The sequence below is a fragment of the Ailuropoda melanoleuca genome, chromosome 15, assembly GCF_002007445.2.
Source record: "Ailuropoda melanoleuca isolate Jingjing chromosome 15, ASM200744v2, whole genome shotgun sequence".
NCBI classification, from domain to species: Eukaryota; Metazoa; Chordata; class Mammalia; order Carnivora; family Ursidae; genus Ailuropoda; species Ailuropoda melanoleuca.
Genome location: NC_048232.1, coordinates 10,615,309 through 10,639,870, shown reverse-complemented (window position 1 = coordinate 10,639,870; position 24,562 = coordinate 10,615,309). Strand labels below are relative to the sequence as shown.

At 45.4% G+C, this 24,562-nt stretch overlaps 1 long non-coding RNA gene across 2 annotated transcripts in view; it reads left to right on the top strand.

Moving 5' to 3' along the window:
* The window catches only part of LOC105240146, a 34,656-nt gene that overhangs the window by 5,929 nt on the left and 4,165 nt on the right, over window positions 1-24,562 (top strand). Inside the window, exons 4-6 of one of the 2 annotated variants that reach the window (XR_004620688.1) lie at window positions 4,036-4,296; window positions 4,417-4,562; window positions 10,097-10,187. This is a non-coding gene — a long non-coding RNA (uncharacterized LOC105240146). Of the gene's footprint in view, window positions 1-4,035; window positions 4,563-10,096; window positions 10,188-24,562 lie in introns of both variants that reach the window. The other variant, XR_004620687.1, reaches the window with a different exon arrangement.

Below are 24,562 nucleotides of genomic sequence, written 5' to 3'. Positions count from 1 at the left end.
GAAGAGGCTTGAGGGTCCTAAGCTTTGTAGGCATGCAGTTAGTGTTCATGGTGGGAGGCTGTTCTCTGCTCTCCGTCCGGGAAGGGCCGGGAGATATATTCCTTTTGTATCCACCCAAGGTAATCTGTCTTCTAATTATCTCCAAATCAGCTGGTCAGGGACTTCACATCTACAGAAACCCTTTTGCCACATAATGTGACATAATCACAGAGGTGACTTCCCATCATGTTCACACGTTCCCCTGATACTTAAGGGGAGAGGATTATACAAGGGTGGGACACCAGGAAGCTGGAGTCTTGGGGGGCATCTTAGAATTCTGCCTAGCACAAAGGAGAAGGGGTTCCTCTAATTCCCACAGCCACACATGGGGGAGAGTCCTAAGACAATCACTCATAAAGACTGGAGTTCAAGGGGCACCTGGGTGGCTCAGTCGGTTAAGTGTCCGACTCAGCTCAGCTCATGATCTCAGGGTCATGAGATTGATCCCCCATCAGGCTCAGTACTGAGTGTAAAGCCTGCTTAAGATTCTCTCCCTCTCTCTCCCTCTCATGGAAAAAAGAAAAAAAAGATTAGAGTTCAACAGGACGGGGATATGGACTCTTGCTAAGGTGTAGACCCCACACTGGCCCCAGGCTGTAAGGAGCTGAGCGGGGTAAGGTCATAGCAAGCATTTGAGGAGCATGGTATCTCTTTCCTGCTGAGATTTGGACATAGACTTGGAAGACTTGTGCACACCTCTAGGCTGGAGATTTCAAAGGAATGGTCACTGTACCGGGGTTTGAAGGACTGGGAAGCACAGTGAGCCTGGAAGTAAGATGGGGCAGATGGGGAGCTCCCCCCACCCCAGATCTCCAAGTCCCTCAAACTGTATGGAAGGGGACCTTTCAGTTTCTGGGGCTCTACCTGAAGAAATGCAGAAATGATCTGAGAGGCAGACACAGGGTAAGCTCCCTGCCATGGGGTGAGTAACCCAGGCAATTGAGTTTGAGATGGAAGTTTTTAAATACCTAGGAGTAAATCTTTAAAAAAATTGTGTTTTTTTGTGGTAAAATATACATAACATGAAATTTATCATTTTACTTTATTTTTAAATGTATCACTTTAATCATTTTAAATGCACAATTTAGCAGCATTAAGTACATTCACAGTGTTGTACAACCATCACCACTGTGTATCTCCAGGACTTCTTCATCTTCCCAAGCTGAAACTTTGTCCCCATTAAACACTAACTCCCTATTCTGCCCTCTCCCAGCCTCTGGCAACCACCGTTCTTTCTGTCTCTCTGCATTTGCCAGTTCTAGGTACTTCATCTACATGGAATCATACAGTTGACTTTTTTTGTCTGGCTCCTTTCGCTTAGCATAATGTTTTCAAGTTCATTCATGTTGAAACATATATTGGAAATTCCTTCCTTCTTACGGTCGAATAAACTCCATTGTATGGCTAGACCACATTTTGTTTATTTGTTCGTCTGTCTGTAGACACTTCAGTTGCTTCCACCTTTTGGCTATTGTGACTAAGGCTGCAGTGAACACGGGTGCACTAGTATGTGTTCAAGCATCTGCTTTGAATGGTTTTGTGTATTCACCCAGAAGTGGAATTGCTGAATCATACGGTGATTTGACTGTTTGAGGAACCGCCATATTGCTTTCCACAGCGGCTGTGCCGTAGTACATTCCCAGCAGCCTTGAGTATGAGAGTTCCGGTTTCTTCACATCTTCACCGGCCCTTGTTATTTTCTGTTTGCTTTTGTTTGTAATGATTACAACTGAATCTTAAAAACAAAAATGAGACTGGTTTAATAACCAAAACTGTTAAGGAGGTTATTAAATGTGGCCAGTCTGATCCCTGATGTCCTGCTATTCTGTGGGAAATGGGAATTTCACAGAAAACAGCTGGGGGCAGATATTGACAGCAATAAAGCTGATTCATGCTTATGCCCCAACATGTTGAGACGCCTGAATAAATCAGTTATAGGAACAAAAAAATAGGTGAAAAATAATTTTTTTCGCCTTGGCTTGTTCTTAAAATGCTTACTGACTTTGAAGAGGATTCACATAAGAATGTAGCAGACTACACATATGTATGGCCTCCACCATTTCACCTCCCATTCATTTCTTAAACCTTTACCATCTGGGTTCTAATCCCACAACTCTTCTGAAGCCGTGTTCGCTTGCTTCCCACCCTGGCTTTCAATCTCTGACAGTTAGGATCATCCATTAAATCTAAGTATTTTTCCCAAAGTTGAGTCTTCAGCAGAGTTCACACTGCTTTCCTTGGGCAAAGACATTCATCAGCCTAACCTCACATATTACTTCTATGACGATGACCTGAAAAACCTCCCCCTCTGGGCATTATTCATTTCACTTAACAAGCTAAGTGTCTACTCGAGTTTCAGTTGGGAACCTTGTTTTAAACTGTGCGCCAGGCATCTCATTCATTAAATTCATTCACCATCCATCACCCTCTCTTGGTTGTGAAAGGCCAACCTCCCTCCTTAGAATGCTTGAGCTGGGAGAAGTCTAGATACACACACACACACACACACACAGGCAGTTAAATCATTCTGCATGATATGGAAACAGGAGTAATCTGCTGGCATCTCAAGAAGGAGATTAGGATCCTAAAGGAGGAACTGGAAGGGTCAAGAGGGGTGGGAAGCAGGGAGGACTAGCTAATGACATGATGGAAGACCATAGCCTATGGAGAGACACAGAACATTCTGAATGTGAGAATGATGGGACTTTGGGAAAGCAATGTCTGACAGTAAAGTTTGAAGTGTTTCTAATTGTGTGGCATTCCCTCTGCCACTCCCAAACCTCCTAACACCAGTGGTTCTTTGGGGGATTGAAAAGGGTCATAGCCCGTGATTTTCAGGAAAGCAAAGAGAAGTAAAATAGAGCCGGGTGTAATAGTTTGGAGTCAGAGGACAGCAGCGAAGTCAATTGCAGTGTGGGTAAGAAAGCAAAGCCCCGTGCCGTAGAATATGTTAGAGAAGTAGAGAAGGGTGTTCTAGGCTCTGCCGTTATGATGACCTAAGCCAATACTTTTGGTATTAAGTAAAACAGTGCCCTTAAGAAGTCGGAGGCCATGGAGTTTCTTGGATTGTACAATGTTCACAAACAGGATGTTGACCTGTGGCATTGGGTATCTATTCTTCATAGAGGCTAGAGCACGCATGGGACATGTGTTGTTCTAGCTGGCCTCACCTTTTGGCTCCCTTCTTGGACTTCTAATCTTCTCTCTCAGACCTAATCTTCTTTCTGAAGCTCTTTAAAAGTGCTGGAGACCCTCTTTCTCACATTCCAGGGGTATAAGTAATAATAATGCTGCGTATCTTTATGTCATATTTCATAGCTTACAAAACTCATTCACACACATTTAATTCTCATAATAGTCTTAGAAGGTATTGTTCTTCCCATTTAACAGATAAGAAATCTGAGCCTCAACAGGGTTCAGTGACTTGCTCAAACTCACTCATGTAGTTAGTGTCCCAGTGAGAATTCTGTCTGCTGCACTCTGCTTTTCATGGGAGCTGCCTTGGTGGGTTCTTCCCATTAGGAAGAGCAGTCCTGGTGAAAATGCCTATAAAGAGCATTTTCTCTCTATAAAGCCAATTGAGGGCTTTGTGTTCCTGCTGTTGACTATTTTCAAGGTTTCAAATTAGTATTGGGGAAAAGTGTGAACTTTATGAGAGTTTAAGGAATAGTCATAAGCATCAGAAATTTGGAAATCGTACCTTATTCAATATCCATCTGAGTGGAGTCAGCTGAGGGGGTACTAAGAGGGATGACAAAAAACAGAAGCCACGTTTCCCAGCTAAAGAAAGGGTGAGAACTGCATAAAACTCCACCCAAATTTTGATGGAAAGATTCAAGCATTTTCCTTAAGGATTCCATAAAGAATTGCTCAATGTCAAATACAAAGTACCGTTACATAATTATGAAACGATTCTTTGCTTCCATATATCAAGTAAATCTAAAGCAGAATAATTCCATGAGTAAAGCTAACATATGGAAAGCATCATCTTTCCAGGACAGACTGAAGACCTGCATTCAAGCAAAACCCCAGAAGGTGCAGAGTTATTGCTACAGGATTCCTGCTACACAGACTTCATCATCTTGCCCATCTCCACATGTTGCTTCGGTTTTACTTGGAAGCCCTTAGCCAGACTGGCAGGGGTGACGAAAAGAGAGTGCAGGTGATGAGGAGAGCTGGCCAGAGAACAGAGTCCATTAGCATCTCTGGCTCTCCCGGGAAGAATAGATGGACCATCCTTGCAAAGCGTGTATTATGGTGAGAGAATCTTTACTCTCAATGGGGTATTTAAATATGCCCACTTCCAAGCAACTGTTCGAGGATCAAAGGGCTAAAGGATATGCAATAGTTCTCCCCTCTACTTTATCCGCACTGAAGGTGGTCCAAAAGCAGATGATCCTTCTTCCGACGTGTGGTCAGAGGGTTGCGAGTAGCCTCATGCTTCGTCACAATGTCTACGTCATTCGCCTGCTTCGTCTCATCATGTGGGCATTTTATCCTCTCGCTCCATCACCAGAAGAAGGGTGAGTACAGCAAAAGAAGATATTTTGTGAGAGAGGGACCACAGTAACAGAACTTTTATTACAGTATATCATTATAATGGTTCCATTTAATTATGAGTTATTGTTGTTAATCTCTTACCTGCCTAATTTGTAAATTAAAGTCTAGCATAGTAAAGTACCTATAGGAAAAAACATAGTATATATAAGGTTTGGTACTATCCCAGATTTCAGGCATCCACTGGGGGGTCTTGGAACGTGTTCCCATGGACAAGGCGGCCTGACTGTACAAACTATTCCACATTAAGTTTGAGTTTTGTCTTTCATCAGCTCATTTCCCAAGTTTACCAGAGAGAAAAATTAAGTCATTTAATTTTCATTGACTTTCCCTTCCCCTTCCTCTCCTGGGAAGAAGTGCTTATGAGCTCCGAAGAGGAACAGGCCTGGTTAGAGTCATAAATTGAATAGTTTAAGCAATTAAGATCCGACTCTAGAGCTAAATAGGATATACTTGTAAGGAAGGAGTCATCTAATTCAATAAGTGGGATGGCATGATAAAGAATAAACCATTTTAACTTCCACTCTGTTAAAAAAAAATTGTGTTAAGAAATTCCAAACGTTTGAAACATTTCTAAGAGGGCCAAATAATTTTTCATTTCATGAATGCATTTACTAAAAGGTTTCTTTACGGGCGCCTGGGTGGTTCCGTCCATGAAGCATCCAACTCTTGATTTCGGCTCAGGTCATGCTCTCAGGGTCGTGAGATGGAGCCCCGCATTGAGCCCCACATCCAGCTCCTTGCTGGGTGTGCAGCCTGCTTAGGATTCTCTCTCTTCCTCTCCTGCTGCCTCCCCCCCCTAAAAAAAAGGTGTCTTTAAGTCACGAGGGCATTTGGTGCACTGAGAATATCCAAGTTACTGGGGTGCTTGGGTGGTTCAGTCAGTTAAGGCTCCCACTCTTAGTTTTGGCTCAGGTCATGATGTCAGGGTCCTGGGATCGAACCTCATGTCGGGCTCAGCGGGGAGGGGAGTCTGCTTCCTGTCTCTGTCTTTCCCTCTGCCCCTCCCCCTCCTCATGCACACACTCTCTCTCTCTCTCTCTAACAAATAAGTAAATTCTTAAAAACAAAAAAGTTTATCCAGGTTACACACAAGAATACTTTTATTACTTAAGATGAGTTACTTTTGTAGCTTTGGACCTAGAGGGGTTTTCATGCTTTGGTCGCAAAATGTTTTTCAGACACGAATTCCTTAACTAGATGACAGAGAAACTGAAGCTCCAAGAGAACCAGGGGAAGGACTTGGTTCCTGATCCCCAATCTGTAGCCTTCTTCAAACAAACAAAGCAAACAAAAAACCCTTCACCAATTCAGGGGCGCTGCCTGACAGGTAGGCTTGCTATAAAGGCAATGTGTTACTGAAACAAGGAGTAAGATAAAATGCTATGATTTTTGGCAAAATAGATTTCAGATAATTAATTGAAAAAAACCATAAACATCAGACTGGGGCTGGAGAAAAGGATATTTAAATGCGTTTTAAAAATACATAAAAATACATAGCCTTTGTCCTCTTGCCCAGCGAAGAGATAGCCGCAGGGTGCCATGGCCTGGGTGTGTTTAGGTAAGTGAAAAAGTATCTAGTAACTAAAACAGGAGGATCGGCGTGTGCCAAGGCCGTGTGACATTTCAGCACCAGCCTGTGGGTGACCACCCTCCTGGGGTCTGATCGCTATCCCGTGACAGCGCTGTGGGCCACCTCGTGGGCCTTCTGTGTGGCCAGAGAGGAAAATCCTTCTTGGCAGCCCCTTCAAGATTGTGAAGTGATGACCCACTTCACCTCGGGGTCAGAGCGGATGAGGAAAGGGGTTGAGGTGGGAAGGCCCAAGGTCCCCTGGCTTTCAGATGGGCAGGAGAGGGGCAGGAAGGCCACCCACCCCTGTCCCCCCTGAGCTTTGCTAACTTGGCACATGCTTCTATTTTCTCTTGGGAGCCTCGGGACGAATATGAGGACACTGAATTCCATTTTTTTGGTTTTTGTGAATGGAACAGGACCCAGAGGCTTGGCATAAAAGAACTTGGGGATCTTGCAGTTGTAATAATGACTCAGTTCCTTTGTTATTCATAAGCAGTCGAGTTGGAAGGAAGCCTAAGTGGATGAGGTGTTACTGCTGCCCGGTACATTCTCGTCACCGTGGGTCCTACTCACACACTCCATGGCTCGCCAGGTTCAGCCAGCCTTGTCAGCGTCAGCACGACATTCCTCTGTCTGACCCCCAAGCCCCTCTTCCCTCAAATCTCTCACTTCTGTGGCCCGAATGCCTTCTGTGCTGCCCCCGCTCCCCTGCTTTGTGGGGATTGCCCACATCCCGGCCTGTTCAAGACCTCAGCTTCAATGTCGCCTCCTCCGTGGAGATTTCCTGAGTGTCCCCCCAAACAGCCATACCTCCTCCTTTCTCCCTTTCTCTCTTTTTATAGCGTTTGGGGGTGTTCTGACAGGCGCTGGGGCTGTTTCTGAGCACCCCCCCGGATTTCTGAGCTCTCTGTAGCCGGGGCCGAGCATTCATTCGCCTTAGCACCTGCCACAAGGAACAAACTCAGGTTGAAACTCAGTTTCAAAAATGAAACTGATTTGGAAGAGACGGAAACCAAGTGGAAGGGGGTAAGGAAGAGGCAGTCGGGCAGTGGGGGCAGAAGGCTGGTGGGCAAACGCAAGGGAGCAGTATGATGACTGGTATCAGAGGCAGTTTCACTGAGTGCAGATGCAGCAAGTCTGGTAGACGCTGGAGGAACGGACACCATGGGAGAGTCTAGCAAGATGCTCTGAATTCTGACTCATTGATGTGTAAGGGGAACTCGGGGAACGGGCCAGAGCCTTAGCATCCTCAGAGAACGCGATATGACCTGTGGGTGACCGGCTGCAAGCAAAGCACCGGCCAGTATTCTTAGAGCAGCTAAATCCCAACAGCCCGGGCCCCGAGTGGGGGATAGGTCACAGTGTCCAGAGCAGCCACGACAGAGGGACGTGCTTCGGGGTCCGGATGACGCGTCCCCGTTGAGATCGGCGGGTGCTCAGCGGGGGCCCAGATCCAAGGAGCACACTGGGCTCCGGGAGGCAGGCCACTCCGGAGTCACGCGTCCTCTAGCTCCAATAGATGACCCTCTCGCCTGCTTTTCAGGGTTTCCAGAAAAGGAGGGTTTTTTTACTCCTTTCTTTCACGGGGAAGGTTTCTTTCTCGGGTTAGTTAAGGGTGTGTCCGTGACCTCTGGAGGCCGCCTGGGAACTGTTGTGTGCGGCCCTGATTCAGGGGCGGTGTGTGGGACTGCTCTGGTTGCAACAGGACGGGACAGCCCTGTTTGCGGTGGCCCCCGAGTGGCCGGCATCTGCATGGAATTCACTGTGTGCTTTCTGGACTCTGAACCCAGCCCCGTGGCCAGGGTGGAGGGCTGAGGCCTGGGGCGGGGTGAGGGGGATGATGAGAGGCCGTTTGTCCGAATCAGAGCGTAGTCACGTAGCTGAGAAAGGGGGCCGGAGAGGACGTGGAGCTGCTCGTCCTGCGGGCCTCAGGCTGAAGCCGTTCTGCAGATACCTCGGGTCTGTGCTCAGCCACTCAGAGCAAACCTGACTAAAGGCCATTCTTTTGGAAAGGTATGCAAGCCAGGTGATGAAACCTGAACCAGAGTTGGAGGGATTGCCTCGATCAAAGATCTGGGCTAATGCTGCCAGTTTGAGACCTCTGTAATCCCCAGGATGCATGCAGTGGAGGAAACAGGGCCTTTGTTTTTATTTCAGCAGTGGTGCCGGTTTTCCCCTGAATTCTGAAATGCTTTCATTTCCAGTCAGCTGCACTGACCAGAGGCTGTTGGTGGGAGGCAGCTACCCGCCTGGGCGTACAGCTTCCCCAAAATCCTAACGTTGCCCTTCACCGAAGAGGCCCCGTCCAGAGTTGTCCATGGGGCAATTTGGGGTACCCCACACAGAACCCAGTTGTAATTCTGACAAAACAAACAAACAGACAAACCCACAAGTTGCTTGCGGGGTTGGCCTCTAAATTTAAACACACTGTGTCCTGCCTAATTTTCTTTTTTTTGGGGGGGGGGGCTTCAGACTAGAAAATCCTGCCTCAAAGAAACCTGTTATGATAAATTTGAAACGGATTCCGGTGAGTGTTTCAGGAAAGGAAAGGAGTCGGGCGACTTTGAGGGGACTCCTTAAAGTCGAGTATCATTGTGGGCTGATTTGTGTTCCCCCAAATTCCTGTGTGAAGCTCTAACCCCCAGTACCTCAGAATATGCCTGAATTTGGAGATGGCCTTTAACAGGGTAATTCAGTTAAAAAGAGGTCATTGGACGCTAATCCAGCATGACTGCTGTTCTTGTTAGAAGAGATCAGGACCCAGACACAGAGGAAGACCATGTGGAGAGACACAGGGAGAAGGTGGCTGAGGAGAGCCGAGAAGAGCTGAGGAGAGCGGCATTAGAAGAAACCAACACCAGCCACCTTGATCTCGGGCGTGCAGCCTCCAGAATTGTGAGAAAATGAATATTTGTGTGTGGGACTTTGTTGTGGTCCCCAGGCAGACTCACAGGACTGTCAAGTCGTACCGTCAGGGGAGCAGAAACAAGGCCCAGGAAAGGAAGGCAAGGATGGGAGACTGAAGAACTTCTCTGGAGTGACAGCTCAAGTGGAGTGTTCCAGATTAGGGAGAAGGACTCAGAAGGGTGGGGAATGAAGGATAATTGTCTCTCTACTTGGGTTCCACACACCCTTCTCTTTGTCACAGCCCAGCTTGTTTCTCGCTGCCCAAGGTCTTATTGGGTCTCTCAGGAATATATACCATTTATTCGGGGACCCCTGAAGGTGGAACTGTCCTTTCTCGCCCCCCACACACCAGTAATCTCTACTGGTGGAACTTCACAGTGGTGGTGGAGAATTTAGAGTAAAGGCTCTTCCTAAGTGGTGCTCAGATTGTATCACTTGGGGGAGCAGCCTGCTATTTCCACTCTTAATTAAAGTTGCCTCATTGAAGAAGTAAAAGATTTAAAGAGAAAAAAAAAAAAAAGATTATGGACTGTGGGAGGCCATACTGAATTTCAAATAGAACAAAATCCCCAATATGGAGTCCCCACACAGAGTCCTGTCTCCTAGTTAGCCTCAGATCTTGATTCCTCTCTCTCTCTCTCTTTTAATTTACTTAATTTATTTTATTTATTTATTTATTTTGAAGATTTTATTTATTTATTGAGAGAGAGAGAGAGCACCGAGGGAGAGGGAGAAGCACTCTCCTTAGGGAAGCCCTACATGGGGCTCAATCCCAGGAGCCTGAGATCATGACCTGAGCTGAAGGGAGCCTCTTAATCGACTGAGCCACCCCGTGCCCCCCCCCTTTTTTTAGAGAGGGGGAGAGAGAGAGAATCTTAAGCAGACTCTATGCCCATTGGGGAGCCCAACAGGGCTCAATCTCATGACCCCGAGATCATGACCTGAACCAAATCAAGAGCTGGACACTTAACTGAGCGACCCCCCCCTCCATGTCCTGATTCCTGTCTCTCTTATTTTTAGTTCCTTAAAACAACATCGGTAGCCCAGCGTAAGTAAGAATTGGGCCAGCATTGGAAGTTCCGCCATGGTATGGACCCACAGGACCCCAGAAGTGAGTTACTTCATTAGTTTGTGTCTTGATTTCTCCATGTGCAAACCCATGGGCCACTGCCTCCTTGCTCAAAATGCTGTCAGGGACATTCGAGCTACAGTAAATTCAGGTTCTTAGTAAGTTTGGGGTAAATACTTAGCTCGAACATACTTCTTAGTAGAAGTGGGAAAGATAGTGACTTAAAGCTTAAGTTCCCCCTTTTAAGTTTTGAGTGTGAAAAGGACTGTTTCTTGCTTTTTATGAAAAAAAAACAACCATTCATTTTGCTTATTAAATTGTTATGATTTTCTTTTAATAACAAGTCTGGAATAGGTAGAAATTCTCTAAACCCATGGAAAGGATGGCTCTCATCTCACTATAATTTTTGATAATTATAGCTAAGAGCAGTTCATTTAGTTGGCTTCATTTGGGAGAACTGAAATTTAACTCTCTGAGTGTTCTCCTTGTAATAGTTCTTATTCTGATAGAATCTCTTCCAGATCCATTACACATCCTTCTTCTTCCTAATCATTGTCCACTGGATATAGGGTCATCATAATATTACTGTTGCACTAAGGTATAATTAAGTCCTGTCATCAATGAGCCACTGTGTGTGCATGCGTGTGTGTGTGTGTGTGTGTGTGCTTTCCCTTTATGGCTAAACGATCATACTTTTTGAAATCGTGTGTGTCTACTTGGTGCCGTTGCCTATTTGTCAGTCTATCTACCTCGAGTCTCTCCGACGTGCTGTGGCCTGGGAGAGCAGACACCAAGCTTGTTAGAATATGTCTACAACTAGATAAAATTGACTCTGAAATCTAGGTGTCAGGAGGTCTTTGGTGATTGGTGGTACAGTGTATATTCGTGAATATCATCCCAACTTGCATTACTGCCTTTCCGGTAGCCCCTGGTTTCTTCTGGGAGTCCAAGGTTGGAGCCTTTGAACCCAGCTAAGCCAGTCAGCACATTGCATTCCCCTAGGCATGCGATTGGTCCAGAAGTGAGCAATGGACTCAAGAAGGTCCAATCAGAGTGCTCTCAGCATCTCCAGCTTATGATGCCTTGATAAAGGTACCTGCTGTTTCTTGGACATGGAATAAACCATATAACCTGGATCTATCCACAGTCATCTTGTCCCCATTAGTGAGTTAGCTTTAGGATGAGGTTGATACCAACGAAGTCAGAATGAAGAGAAGGTATGAAACGGTACTTTGGTGACATCTTCTAAGCACTGGATTAACCACTGCCTAAAGCTCCCTTTACCTCTGGATATTTCTTTTTTCTTTCTTTTTTCCTTTTCTTTCCTTTCCTTTTTCTTTCTTTCTTTCTTTCTTTCTTTCTTTCTTTCTTTCTTTCTTTCTTTCTTTTTTGAGACTTCAAATGATAAATCGCTTTATTGTCTAAGCCAGTTTGAGTTAGCTTTTCTTTACATGAAAGGGAATTCTAATGGAGTCATATGAGAAAGAATTTTGTACTTGGACTTGATATAAAATCTATTTTGATACTTCAGAAGAGACTGTTGACATACTGCCTGGTAAAACATGGGTATTGACTTATTCTTTAAATTGTACATATGCAGGGGCGTCTGGGTGGCTCAGTCGGTTAGGTGTTTGACTCTTGATCTCAGCTCAGGTCTTGATCTCAGGGTCGTGAGTTTGAGCCCTGCATTGGACTCCATGCTGGGTGTGGAGCCTACTTAAAAATATAAATAAGTAAAATAAAAATAAATTGTACATATGCATTATATGCACTTTTGTATGTATGATATCTCATTATAAAAAAGAAAATAGTTATTACCATTATACACCCATTTAGGCAGAATAACCAATAACATTCATTCAAAAAATATAGAATGTCTATTATATGTCAGACACATTCTTGGTCTTAGAGATATAGTGGGGAAACAAGACAAAAATTCCCACTCAAAAAACAATTTTTTTTAAAAAACAAAGAATATATAGTAATGTTCGGTAATGATATGTGCCATGAAAAAAGGGAAAGAAGGTTAAGTGAGAGATGAAAATGTGCTGTCATTTTAGGCAGCCTGGTGGGTAAGGCATCTCTGATGAGATGACATTTGAGCAGAGATGTGAAGGCAGGGGAGGAGGTAAGCCTTGCAGATATTGAGGGATTTGGGAAGTGCTCTCCAGGCAGGGGGAACAGTGTGTGCAAAGGTCCTGAGGTGGGAGTGAGCTTGGAGTGCTCTGGGAACAGCATGGAGGCTGGTGGCCTGGAGTGTAGGGGGTGAGGGAGAGGGTGTCAAAAAGGCAGCTAGGAACGCATAGGCTATAGGAAGGACTGAATAAACTCAGAGAGAGATGGGATATGTTTGGAGTATTTTGAACAGGGAGTGTTAGGATCTGACTTAGCATTCAAAGGATCACTATTGCTATGCAGAGAATAGTGTATAGAGAGTAAAGGTAGACCCAGGGGGGCCAGTTAGGAGCCCCTTGCATTATTCCAGGCGAGACAAACAGTGGCCTGGACTTTGCTATAGCAGTAGGGATAGTGAAAGGTGGTCAGACCCTAAAGTAGAGCCTGGAATTTGTCAGGGAGCATGGAGAGGATGTGGCCTGGGAGACAACAGGAGGAATCAAGGGTGCTTCCAAATATTTCCCTTGGGAATACTTGGAGGAGGAGCAAGTTTGGGGAGAGACTCAAGAGTTCTGTGTCAGACTTGTTAAATTTGTGATGCCTGATTAGACATTCCAGTGAAGCTCAGGTGGGCAGATGGGTGTACAGATGTGTTAGGGAGACTTTATTTAGCCTTACCATCGATTATCCTATCAGTGACTGGGGGAAAACTGAAAACAAATGCAGTGAACGGCAACTTCAGGAACACTGGTGGTCTTTACTACAATATCCATGCAGAGGCTCCGAAACTTCCAACTGAGCTGCCTAAAATGGACCGATGCCCTGTATCTGATCCACGAATCCTGTTACTGGGGGACGGAACAGAGATGACATGAAAAGCCTCGGGAGCTCTCCTGCGCAGCACTATCCACCACTACCAGACAGTTCAAACTGCGCTCGGATGCTGCTCGCTTCGCCAGCCTTCTGAACAGCAGAAGCACAGCCTGGAAGAGGAGAACACACGGGCTGTTGCATTTTGTCTTTTGCTCCCCAACTCCACAAGCACAGTGGATTCTGTCCTTCTGCACCTGACGCCATTCTCCCTGCCGAGTGACTAAGGGAACCCATAAATGCAGCTGTAGTATTGGGAGCAGATAATGACAGTATTACCTGGGACTGTGAGAGCCCCTCCCCTGGGTACTTGGTGACCCCTGACCTTCGACCTTCCAGCTCTGCGCAGCATGCGCAACCTTCAACATGAAATCAATGGGCTCTGCGTCTCCTAGTTTCAGGGTAGGTCTCTATCAGACACATTTAAACCTTAGTTCTTGGGCCAGTTCTCTGTTACGTTATCTAATCTAGATTTCAAAATGAACACCAAACATAAATGTTCTAGGAGTTCCAACAAAAAATGCTTGCTTAACCTAGCGGAATTCTTTCTCCCTTTTCCCAAAGGAAGAGGGAAAAAAGAGGAGACAGGACAGAGCCTTAGTAACTCTTCGAATCATCTCTTGAGTCCTCTTTACGTGGAAGGATTAAAGGCTCCCTTGAGGCAGCCAGCCCAATACTCCCCTGTAGTTTAGCATTCAAATTAACTAATGAGATAAGCCTCCCATTCCAGTTTCCTATCTTTAGTTTTAATTGCTGTCGCAGTCTTACTAATCATTTCCTGCAGTTTTTCCTTCTTTTGCTATAATAAATATTAATATCTTTAATTTTCCATTCCTCCTTTGGCCTGGGGAGTCTGTTAAGAGAGAGGATTTCTTATTGTCTAGTCTGCCTTTTTCGGCGATGAACAATTTTCATTTTCCAGAGCAGATTTTTCTAGGTTAATTTTTAATTCAGACCTTCACTTTTGTTTTATTTTGTTCTAAAAAGAATGAGAAGCCTACAACAGCCAGAGTTGAAGCCAAGAATTCGAGGCACTTTGTGGTCTCTTTTTCACTGTTTTCTCTCAGGAGTCCTTAACCTGGGCTTGTAGGGCTGTGTGAATTCCCTGAGATTATATGCAACATTTCGTGCATATATGAGTAATGTTCCTCACCCCACCCCCGGATAAAGATGTCATAACTTTCATCAGGTTTTCAAAACATTTTACTAAAATAAACTCAGAAGCCTTCAGGGAACCCTACTTAATCATTCTGGAGATTATGGCTTTGGGGAAATCTGATGACCAATTCTTACTGTATCTGAGAACAAAGAAGATCTTCTAGAGATTGTAGGAAAAAGGCTACCTTCCTTTCCCTTAGATTCACAGAACATTGGAACTAAAACTTTCCTTTTCCCCACCTCTTCCTCATTCTGCGGGTGCGGGAACTGATTTCTTAAAACAGTAGATGAGGTGCCCCAAGTGTCACAGCTAAGTAGTTGTGAAGTTAAGACTAGAATCTGGTCTGGTTCTGGACTCTACTCACCATCCACTCTCCATCACCAAAAGCAAGATGACCTATAGCAGTCCATAATATTCAGCACCCAGGATGCTTCTTTCTTCATTAGGATATGCCAATTTATTCTCTCCGACTGAAGCTATTTCATTCCAAGTGCCTGGGTAAAAGTGCCTAAGTAATACTTAGTAATTGAAAAGAAACCTTCTGAACAATGTAAAGGGTCTCTATGTCATTAACTTGAGAAATCATTTCTTATCCTTCCCATCCTACAGAGAACCTTCTTGTATCCTATCGTCCAGGCATTACAATGTGAGTTATCTCTTTGTGTCTGTGCTCCTCATTTCTCCCAGGATTTTAGGGGTCTTGAGGACAAGCCCTTCTATCTAGCACATAGGCCTATTAATAAGGCAGATGTTTGTGGAAGCATTGACACTAATTGCAAATTCCACTACACCTTTAGGACATTATCTAGGTGTCACCCCTGAGCACTATAATTCATAGCTCAGATGCCTTCAAGAGTCAGGCAGATAATTTAAATTAATGAGGCAAGACAAGTGCTGGACTATAGGGGCGGTGGAAACAGTACACAACTGGGAAATGCATGCCCCATCTCATTTGATGTTAAAAAAAAGAGAGAGAGAGAGGGAGAAAACAACCAAAACCCAGCTATTTCTGGGCCCTGGAAATTGGCCAAAGGCAGATAACAAATTGAGAAGCATTTATTCATGAAAAATAGCTAGAGCTCCAGGAAAGAACAGTGGGGGTCGGTAGCCTCTCTGTCTTGTCTGCTACTATCCCTGCCCTCTTCCCCAGTTTTCCCCAGCTTTATCAGCAAGGGGCTGACCGGGGGGTTGGGGGGGGATTAAACAAGCTTGCTGCCAAAGGGAGCAAATCAATTTTGGGAACAGGGCAAAAACCTGCAGTGTGGACAGTGACAGAGAACTTGGCAGGAAACTAATGGGGAAAACTCACAGCTCTGCAGGTGTGAGAATGTGCTCCTGGTTGGGGTAAGCAGCAGGCCATACATAAATTTAAGAGAAAATCTCGGAATAGGAGAGCATGGAAGGGCTGAGATGGGCTCTCACACATCCCTGGCCTGGGAAGCTATGTGCATGTGCACCCCAGAGAGCCCAACAGAAAGTGAAACCAAGGCAGCTTAGCACTGGCTAAACATCAGATGCTGTCCCCAACCCGCACACACACCTATGTGCAGGGATGGGAGCTTTACAGGCTTGTGGTATTTGAGAAAAACCTCTGCCCAAATTTGCTGGCTGACCATTAAGCCACTTAGGCACAGGGTGACCCCTAGGAGATCAGGCTAAGAAATAAAAATAGAAATAAACCTACACACAGACATCAGTAGCTACACAAATGTGGGGAAGAGAGGTTCTGCCATTCAGGTGCAGACATGTGTAAAATAAAACCCTCAGGAAAAGAAATCAGAGCCCAGAGTTACTAAGATATTACCTGAAACATTTGGTTTTCACGCACACACACAAATTGCAAGACATGCAAACACAGCAAAATGTGACTCATACTCAGGGGGAAAAAAAGGCAGTGAATAGAAATTGACTCGGAGTGGGCCCAGATGTTGAATTTAGCAGATAAAGGCTTCAAAACAGCTATTTTAAACATGTTCAAGGAACTAAAGGAAACCAGATTTTAAAAACTAAAGGAACAGGTGCTAGGGTGGCTCAGTCAGTTAAGCGTCTGTCTTTGGCTCAGGTCATGATCCCAGGGTCCTGGGATGGAGCCCCACATTGGGCTTCCTGCTTGGCAGGGGGTCTGCTTCTCCCTCTGCCCTCCCCCCTGTGCTTGTGCTCTCTCCCAAAAATAAATAAAATCTTTAAAAATTAAAGGAAAATATGATAGAATGACTCAATAAATATGGAATCTCAACAGAGAAATAGAAACTATAAAAAGGAACCACATGGAAATACTGGAATACTGAAAAGTACAATAATCAAATGAAAAATTCACTATTGGGCTCAGAAGCAGATGTGGGATGGCAGAAAAAAAAGCAACGAACATGAGATAAATCAGTAGAAATTATACAATCTGGACAATGCAAAGAAGATTGAAGAAACACAGAGATTTGAGACGTGGGACACTATTAGACACACCAAAATACATGTAATGGGAGTCTCAGGAAGCAAGAGGAAAAGTGGAAAATACCTGAATAAATGACTAAAAATTTCCAAATCTGGGCACCTGGGTGGCTCAGTTGGTTAAGGTCTTTCGCTCAGGTCATGATCCCAGGGTCCTGGGATCGTTCCCCATATTGGGCTCCCTGCTCAGCGGGGAGCCTGCTTCTCCCTCTGTCTCTGCTGCTCCCCCTGCTTGTGCTCTTTCTCTCTCTCTCTGTCAAATAAATAAATAAATAATAAATAAAATCTTTAAAAAAATTCCAAATTTGATGAATAGCATTAAACCCACAGGCCCAAAAGCTCAATGAATTCCCATATAATAAGCACAAAGAGAACCACATCTAGACACATCATAACCAAACTGCTTAAAGACAAAGACAAAGAAGTAATCTGAAATGAACAAGAGGAAGACAAGTCATCAGATACGGTACAAAACTGTTAATGGCTGATTTCTCATTCAAAGGAGACCAGAGGCATTGGGATCACAGCTTCAGAGCGCTCAAATAGAAAACAAATGTCAGTCAACATCGCTATATCCGGCAAAACTATTAATGAAAATGAAGGTGAAATAAACGTATCTCTGGATAGTACCCAAAAAACCCCGAGAGAATTTGTTACTAGCAGATATTCCCTATATAAGTAAGTAAGTCTTTAGGCTAGAATTAAATTACATTAGGTGGTAACTTTCCACAGGAAGAAATCAGGAGCTCCAGAAATTGTGTATGGAGATAAATATAAAGATTTCATGTCTTTTGTTTCCTACTGTTTCTTCAGCACCCAGCACAGTGCCTGGAATATAGGAAGTGCTCAGTGCATATTGAATCAATGCATGCTGTTTTGAAATATGCAATATACCCATCTAGGTGTTGCCTTAAATATTTTCAGAATGAGACAAGGTATATATAAATAAATTAATGAAAAATTGTATTATTACTGAATAATATATGTTAGAGAGGGTTCAGGAGATAGAAGTTATTATGTACCTAACAATCCAGGCACACAGGTGCATATCTAGTGAGAAGCAGTTGACATGTGATGGACAAAGCATTTAATCACCTGGAAAAGCTCTTTCCTTGACACCCTAAATACACGGGCCTGATTCTTGGTGCTTTTCTTCATGCAGGCTGGGTCCTCTGTGTTATAGAAATCTGTCTTGGGAGAAAAAAAAAAAAAAAGGTTTGCGATGTCCTTAACACAGCGTTGGCAATGAGAGAACTCTGTGCAAATGTTATTAGGAACGGTATAATAAAGTCTTCTGGTCATTCCTACCTGAGCCCAATTTCATGGAACCACATGATTCTTCCTGGAATTAGAAATACCCAGATGGTGACACACATCCTTCATCTCCAGCTCTTGGCCTGTAACTTCCTTAGGGAACACAAGTAAAGCCCAATAGACCCGGAGTTTACTTGGACTTTGGGTGCTATTTCAGCCCAGACGTTGGGTGGAAGGCTGACTCCATGTGTACTTTGCTGCTCAGGGCAAAGACAAAGAAAACAACCAAGAAAAGTCTTCTCTTGAGGTTAGAACAGGGCCCAGAAGTATGGGGACAGTTTGGTGCATTGGGCAGGCATGAGTGACTGATGATACCCAAATATACACCCTCCTTCCTTCCACAGAGTAGAGTGGCTTCTGTCTACCAGGAGGCAGTGACTCCCCAGAAGAGACGCCTGGTGGAATATCTGTGGGAGGCATCCCCGCGCCAGATTCCTGAAGAGCAGTGCTGCCCTCTTTCAGGTCTCTTCACGCTCTGGGCAGACTCGGCTTGCCTCTGAGCAAGAACCATAATTCTGACGGTGTTAGCTATATGATTCTGTTCAGGCTGTCATGACAAAGTACCTCATACTGGTGTCTGAAACAACAGAATTTTATTTTCCCGCAGTTCTGAAAGCTGGAAGTCCAAGATCAAGGTGTCGACAGCGTTTGTTTCTTCTGAGCCCTCTTCTTCTCCTTGGCTTTAGACAGCTGGCTTCTTCCTGCATCCTCACCTGGTCTTCCCTCTGCTCCTGTTTATGTCCTCACCCCCTCTTGTAAGGACACTAGTCATGTTGGACGAGGGCCTACCACAGGACATTATTTTATTACAATTACCTCTTTAAAGGCCCTGTCTCCAAAAACAGGCACATTCTGAGGTCTTGGGAGTTAGGACTCCAACCTACGAATTTGGGATTTGAAGTACACAGAAGGGTGGATGCCACTTAAAATTGTGACTTACTTGGCAAGATTGGAAGAAGAGAAGAGTGTACAAAGAGGGTTTTTGAAGAGAAAAGGAGGATTATGTTTATCTATTTAGGATCTATCATGTGCGGGCCATGTTCTAGACGCTCTGCTTAGTGAAGCCTCACTGAAGCCTCCTTGGACCTCACTGGAACAGCCACCTTATAAGGAAAGTTCTCTTCACCTTTTTGTGTAGTGTGGTCTCCCTTTCCTTTTTTTTTTTTTTTTTTTTTAAAAATTTTTTTTTTATTTATTTGACAGAAAGAGACACAGCGAGAGAGGGAACACAAGCAGGGGGAGTGGGAGAGGGAGAAGCAGGCTTCCCGCTGAGCGGGGAGCCTGATGCGGGGCTCGATTCCAGGACCCTGAGATCATGACCTGAGCCAAAGACAGACACTGAACTGCCTGAGCCACCCAGGCGCCCCTCCTCTTTGCTTTTTAAATCTTATTCTGATGGTGGTGGTTGAGTCTGTTAAAGAACTTAACTTCCAAATGTTCAAACTCATTTTGAAGTTCGACTCTTCTCTTGAGCTGACTGAACTATGGTAAAAAAAAAAAATGTATATAAGCCTGTCAGCTGAGTCCTAAATTATTTCCCTGAAATGCAGTGAAATACCCTGCAGCTTCTCCAAATGACAGCCTGGTTCCACTCGGACGTGATGGAATTGCAGTTTGGTGCAGTCTGTTGTGCCAGGGGGAAGCCTGGGGTTGGGGGCGGAGGGAGGGTGGGAGAGAATTCTCCACTGAGTTTTATCTGATTTAATGAATAGATTAGGTATCTGCCTCGTAAGTTAGACTCTGAGCATTTTGTTGTTTTCTTAACCTTTAGTCCTACATAATCACATGTATGATATACCTGCAGGACCTGCTACGTGATTTGTGGGGCCCAGTGTGAGATGGAGATGAGGGGCCTCTTGTTCTGAAGTGATTAACAGGTGCAAGAGGGGGATAGCAGAGCATTAAACCGAACGTGAGGTCCTTCTGAGCGTGAGGCCCTGGGGGACTGACCCCCTCACACGCCCGTGCAGCCACCCCTTGGAACGAGGAGGATCTTTCAGTTGATTATTATCCCCCTCCTAGATTAGAAGATCTCTTGTCTTCATTTTGAGAATCTGCAGCATTCATTTCTAGTTATCATTAAATCTTTCTCAGCTGGGTTTCTCAGGCGACTCCACGCTATCAGGAAAATCTGGCCTTTGGCTCCAAGGTTACTCCTGTTAGTCTGCTTGGCGCTGGGGAGTCAGGGGTGAGGTTTGGATTCCTGATCATAGCTAACGCCTCTCTCCCTCCTTCTGCTGCCTGGCTCCTCCTCTCTGAGGCCCATAGCTTGTCTAGGGGCAAAGGTGTAACACCACTGGAATTCTCTGTTCCTGCAGTGGGGAGGGGGAGGAGCCCCGGGCAAGACCCCCGAGGCTTGCAGGATGCCTGGTGTGTGTTTTCGCGTCATAGGGCCCTTCTGTTTCTTCTCTAGCCAAGATGTCTTATTGGCTAAGGGGTTCTGAGTGATAGGTCAAGGTGACTCAGCTGTCAGGCAGTGCCAGGTGCCAGCCCTTCCCTGTCCCTGTGGGTACTGTCTCTCTTGACCTGTCCTCACATGGACCTCCCCATGCTGTCAGCTCCCCATGCTGTCTCCTTCCCTCCTCTTCTCCTGTTTCCCTTGTTTGTTGGTTTCTGATTAACATGGGCAATGCACATTTGTACCAGCCCTTGGGTCACTCCCAGGGACTTGCAGATATTGGGGTGTTACATTCCTCCGTACTCAGGCTCCTAGAGCTACACCAGAAGGTAAGCAGAACTATTTTCCTTCCGGGATGAGAAGTGCACCCCCTATCACTTTTCAGTGAACCACCAAGATACATCTCGATCCCAGGGGCACCCCCTTTCCTTCCGAAGACTTAGGTAATTTGGGTGGGGGTTATGTAGTACCAGGGATATATGGGGTGTGCACAATGGTAAGCCACTACAAGAGAAAATCCTCTGTTCTGTGGAACCCAGCTGCTGTCTCTGAGTCTCAGAGATGACCTTGATTCTGAGGAGCCCAAGAGGTTGGAGGGGCTATTGAGGACCTGAGAACTGTAGGGATTCCTGGGCCTGAAGTCAACAGACTGGAGTTATGGTCCCATGTGGCAGGCAGAATAATGGTCCCCCAAAGATATCCAGTTCCCTAAACCTAAACCTGTGAATGTTATCTCATGTGGCAAAAGGGACTTTGCATATGTAGTAAAGGATTGTGAGATGGGACGAGATTACCCAGGTGGGCCCAGTATAAACAACTGTCTTTGTAAGGGGGAGGTAGGCGGGTCAGAGCCGGAGAAGGAGATACGATGAAAGAAGCAGAGGTTGAAGGGTTATGGTTGCTGGCTGGAGTCACGAGCCAAAAAATGTGGGTGGCTCTACAAGTTGGGAAAGGCAAGGAAATAGATTCTCCCCCAGAGCCTCTGGAAGGAATGCAGTCTTGCCAACAGCTTGATTCTAGTCCAGTGGGACTCATTTTGGACTTCTAGCCTCTAGAACTGTGAGCTAATACATTTGAGTTGTTTTAAGTCACGAAGGATGTCATAACTTGTTACAGCAGAAGAGGAAATGGATATGTCTTACATTTGCCATTAGTGAGCTACTTGATTCTTGGGAAGATCATTCCTTGGTCTCAGATACCGTACTTTAGGGACAGTGGTCTTCAAACATTTAAAAGAAAATTTAAAGGAGTGGGATACTTGTAGCGATTGAAATCATATGTGGAAGGCCAGTGTAAATCAGATGCAGGGGGAACCTCTTGGTGAAGTTGGGTAGTGCAGGTTGGAATGGCTCTGGGGTTGGGTCTCAGGCTGTCGAGTGCTATCGACTTTCCCTTGTGGGGAGAGCAGACGTTCTGTATATGGGACTGGTTGCCAACTTCTGACACACACACCAAGAAAACCCATTGGAATTGAGTAGAATTTAAACTTACTGTTGATATTAGTGAGGCCTTACACATGTATTTTATTTTGGGTGTTGTATACAACTCTGAAGAATAGAGTTCATCTTCAAGGCATTTCCAGTTCTTCCAAGGACCTCATTTTAAATCCCTACTCCTCCAGGAACGAACTTAAGTAGGGAGATGGTGGCCATCCGTCTTGTATAAATAGCCATTAAGGCAACACCTCTAGAAAGAACCACACTAGGTTTTCATTGTTACTGAAATAAACTTCTATAACATGCCAGCGTCCTCACAGTGTCCTTGGGGAAGGTCCTCTTTCCTTTTGACTTCCTTCTGTTTCCTTTTGACTTCCTTCTGTTTCCTTTTGACTTCCTTCTGTTGCTCTTGAAGGCTAGCCAGGGTCTCGTGCACCTCTCTGTGGCTCTCAGTCTCAAATGCCTCACGTTGGGGACATCCTAGGACATTGTGCTCAAGCAATGGAAGAGATAAGTAAGGAAAGAAGCAGACACATTTTCTAATTAGCACTAAAATTCTCTGGGAGGACACCAAGGGCCATATAAACACAGCCTGACTGTGAAATCAAAGCATCATTTAAACAACAAACAAATGGGAGCTCATTGGGCTAGGATTACTACTCCCTTATTAAAAAGCAACTTTGGAACATGAGAAGACAAACACAAAACTGGAGGAGGGTAATTGAATGTGAGAACTTGACTGCGCTCTACAGGAAAATCTTCTTCTCGGCCCCGTCATGAAGAAATACATAGCACAAGATGAAAGGAGATATATATATATATATTTTTTTCCTTAGTGTTGATATAATGCCTATTAATCAGCAGAAGAACTTGTTAAAATTGGAAATGCCTGCGCTCCTCCAAACAGACCTTCTGTGTCAGTAGAGTCTGGTGTGACACATTCCTGGAGATTCTAAAGGGATGATCCAGGAGGAGATTTTGACAATCACCAACGACTGTAGCTGAGCTACCAATGTGCAGACAGGAGATGGTCCAGGAGTTTAAGTCCACTCTTGCAAACTCGTTAACAAGGACCCACACGCATACGTCTTTTTATTTCCCTGCACCACCTTTCCTCCTAAATATTTTATTAGGTGACTGCGTAGTAGTTCTCGGATAAAAGCAAAAGTACCTGTTGTTGTCAGGGTGCTGCAGTGTTCTGCTGTGTGATGGTAGCTCTGAACATTGCAATCAATCCAATCATTGGATTATTCTTTCTGAAATGCATAAGCTTCCTGTTCTCTCTGCTCATCTAAAATTCCGTGAAGAGTCAAAGGTTTACACATCCCTTCTGACTCCAGAAGACGTGAGGTTTGGGAAGTGGAGAACAGCTGAATTGATTCACTACTCTTTTGAGTATTACAGGGCATTTCCTTTCATAAGTCAGCTGAGCCTCCCAATCCCAGCCCTTTATCTTCTTCAGACCTCAGTGTGCCAGGGCGAGCCTGCCATCTCCCAGAGCAGCCGGATGAGGCTCTCTCAGCCTCCCTGGACACTGGCATGACTGAGGCAGGCTTCTCACATCCTGGAAAGAAGCCTCAGTCACTTCAGAGAAAGCAGACCAGCTCACCCACGCTGCCTGTATCTCTCCACGCTCTCCTGTCTGGCACCTCTTTTTCCCTCTGCCCAGCCCGCCCCCCCCCCCCCCCCNCCCCCCCGCTCTGGTTCCTTGCATGATTGGTCTTATAGGGGAGTAAAAATAATTTTCTCTCTACCTTCTGTGTTTGTGGCTGAGACCTCTGTAATAAACGAAAGATTAACAAGAGAAAAACAGGTTTGTTAACATGTAGACCTCAAGTATACATGGGAAGCACCCGGGGAAAGGTGAGTATCTCTCTGAGGGGACATAGAACTCAGGCCCAGGGGCACCTGGGTGGCTCAGTCGTTAAGCGTTAAGCGTCTGCCTTTGGCTCAGGGCGTGATCCCAGCGTTCTGGGATCGAGCCCCACCCACATCAGGCTCCTCCACTGGGAACCTGCTTCTTCCTCTCCCACTCCCCTGCTTGTGTTCCCTCTCTCACTGGCTGTCGCTCTCTGTCAAATAAATAAAATCTTAAAAAAAAAAAAAACACACCTCAGGCCCAGATACCATCCGAATAGGTAAAGGGGAGGGGGAGGTAGGCCTCTTAGGGGTGAGGAAGTGCTGATTGGGAAGGATGAGGGGTTTTAGAAGAGCAGATGGGAGTGTGACAGTTTGTGACTAAGTCTGGGTGTGGCTTTGACTTTTAGTGCCCTCCCCCCCCCCCCCCCCCCCCCCCCCCCCCCCCCCCCCCNCCTGATGGATAAAACTCCTGGGGAGGGGATCTAGGACGCTGACTTCCTGTTGGAGGATCTGTTCTTGGGCAGATAGGGGGAGCTCAGAGAAAACCTCACCCCACATGTGCTGTTTTTCAAGTGCCTATGGCTTAAAATAATCAATAGAGCAAAGCGGCATATTTTAGGGCTGAACTCCTGTTCCTATTTTGGGTGGCATATTCTGCTACCCTTCCATCTCCATCTCCAAGCCTTGTGCTGCTCTCTGCAGGGGGAGCCCTGTCCACTTCTGTTCCTGCCAAGGTCCCGCAGTGTCTGCAAAGACAGCCCGGCAGTATCCTGTCTCCACAATCCTGACCTCCTGCCTCCAGTGACCTTCACATCCACCC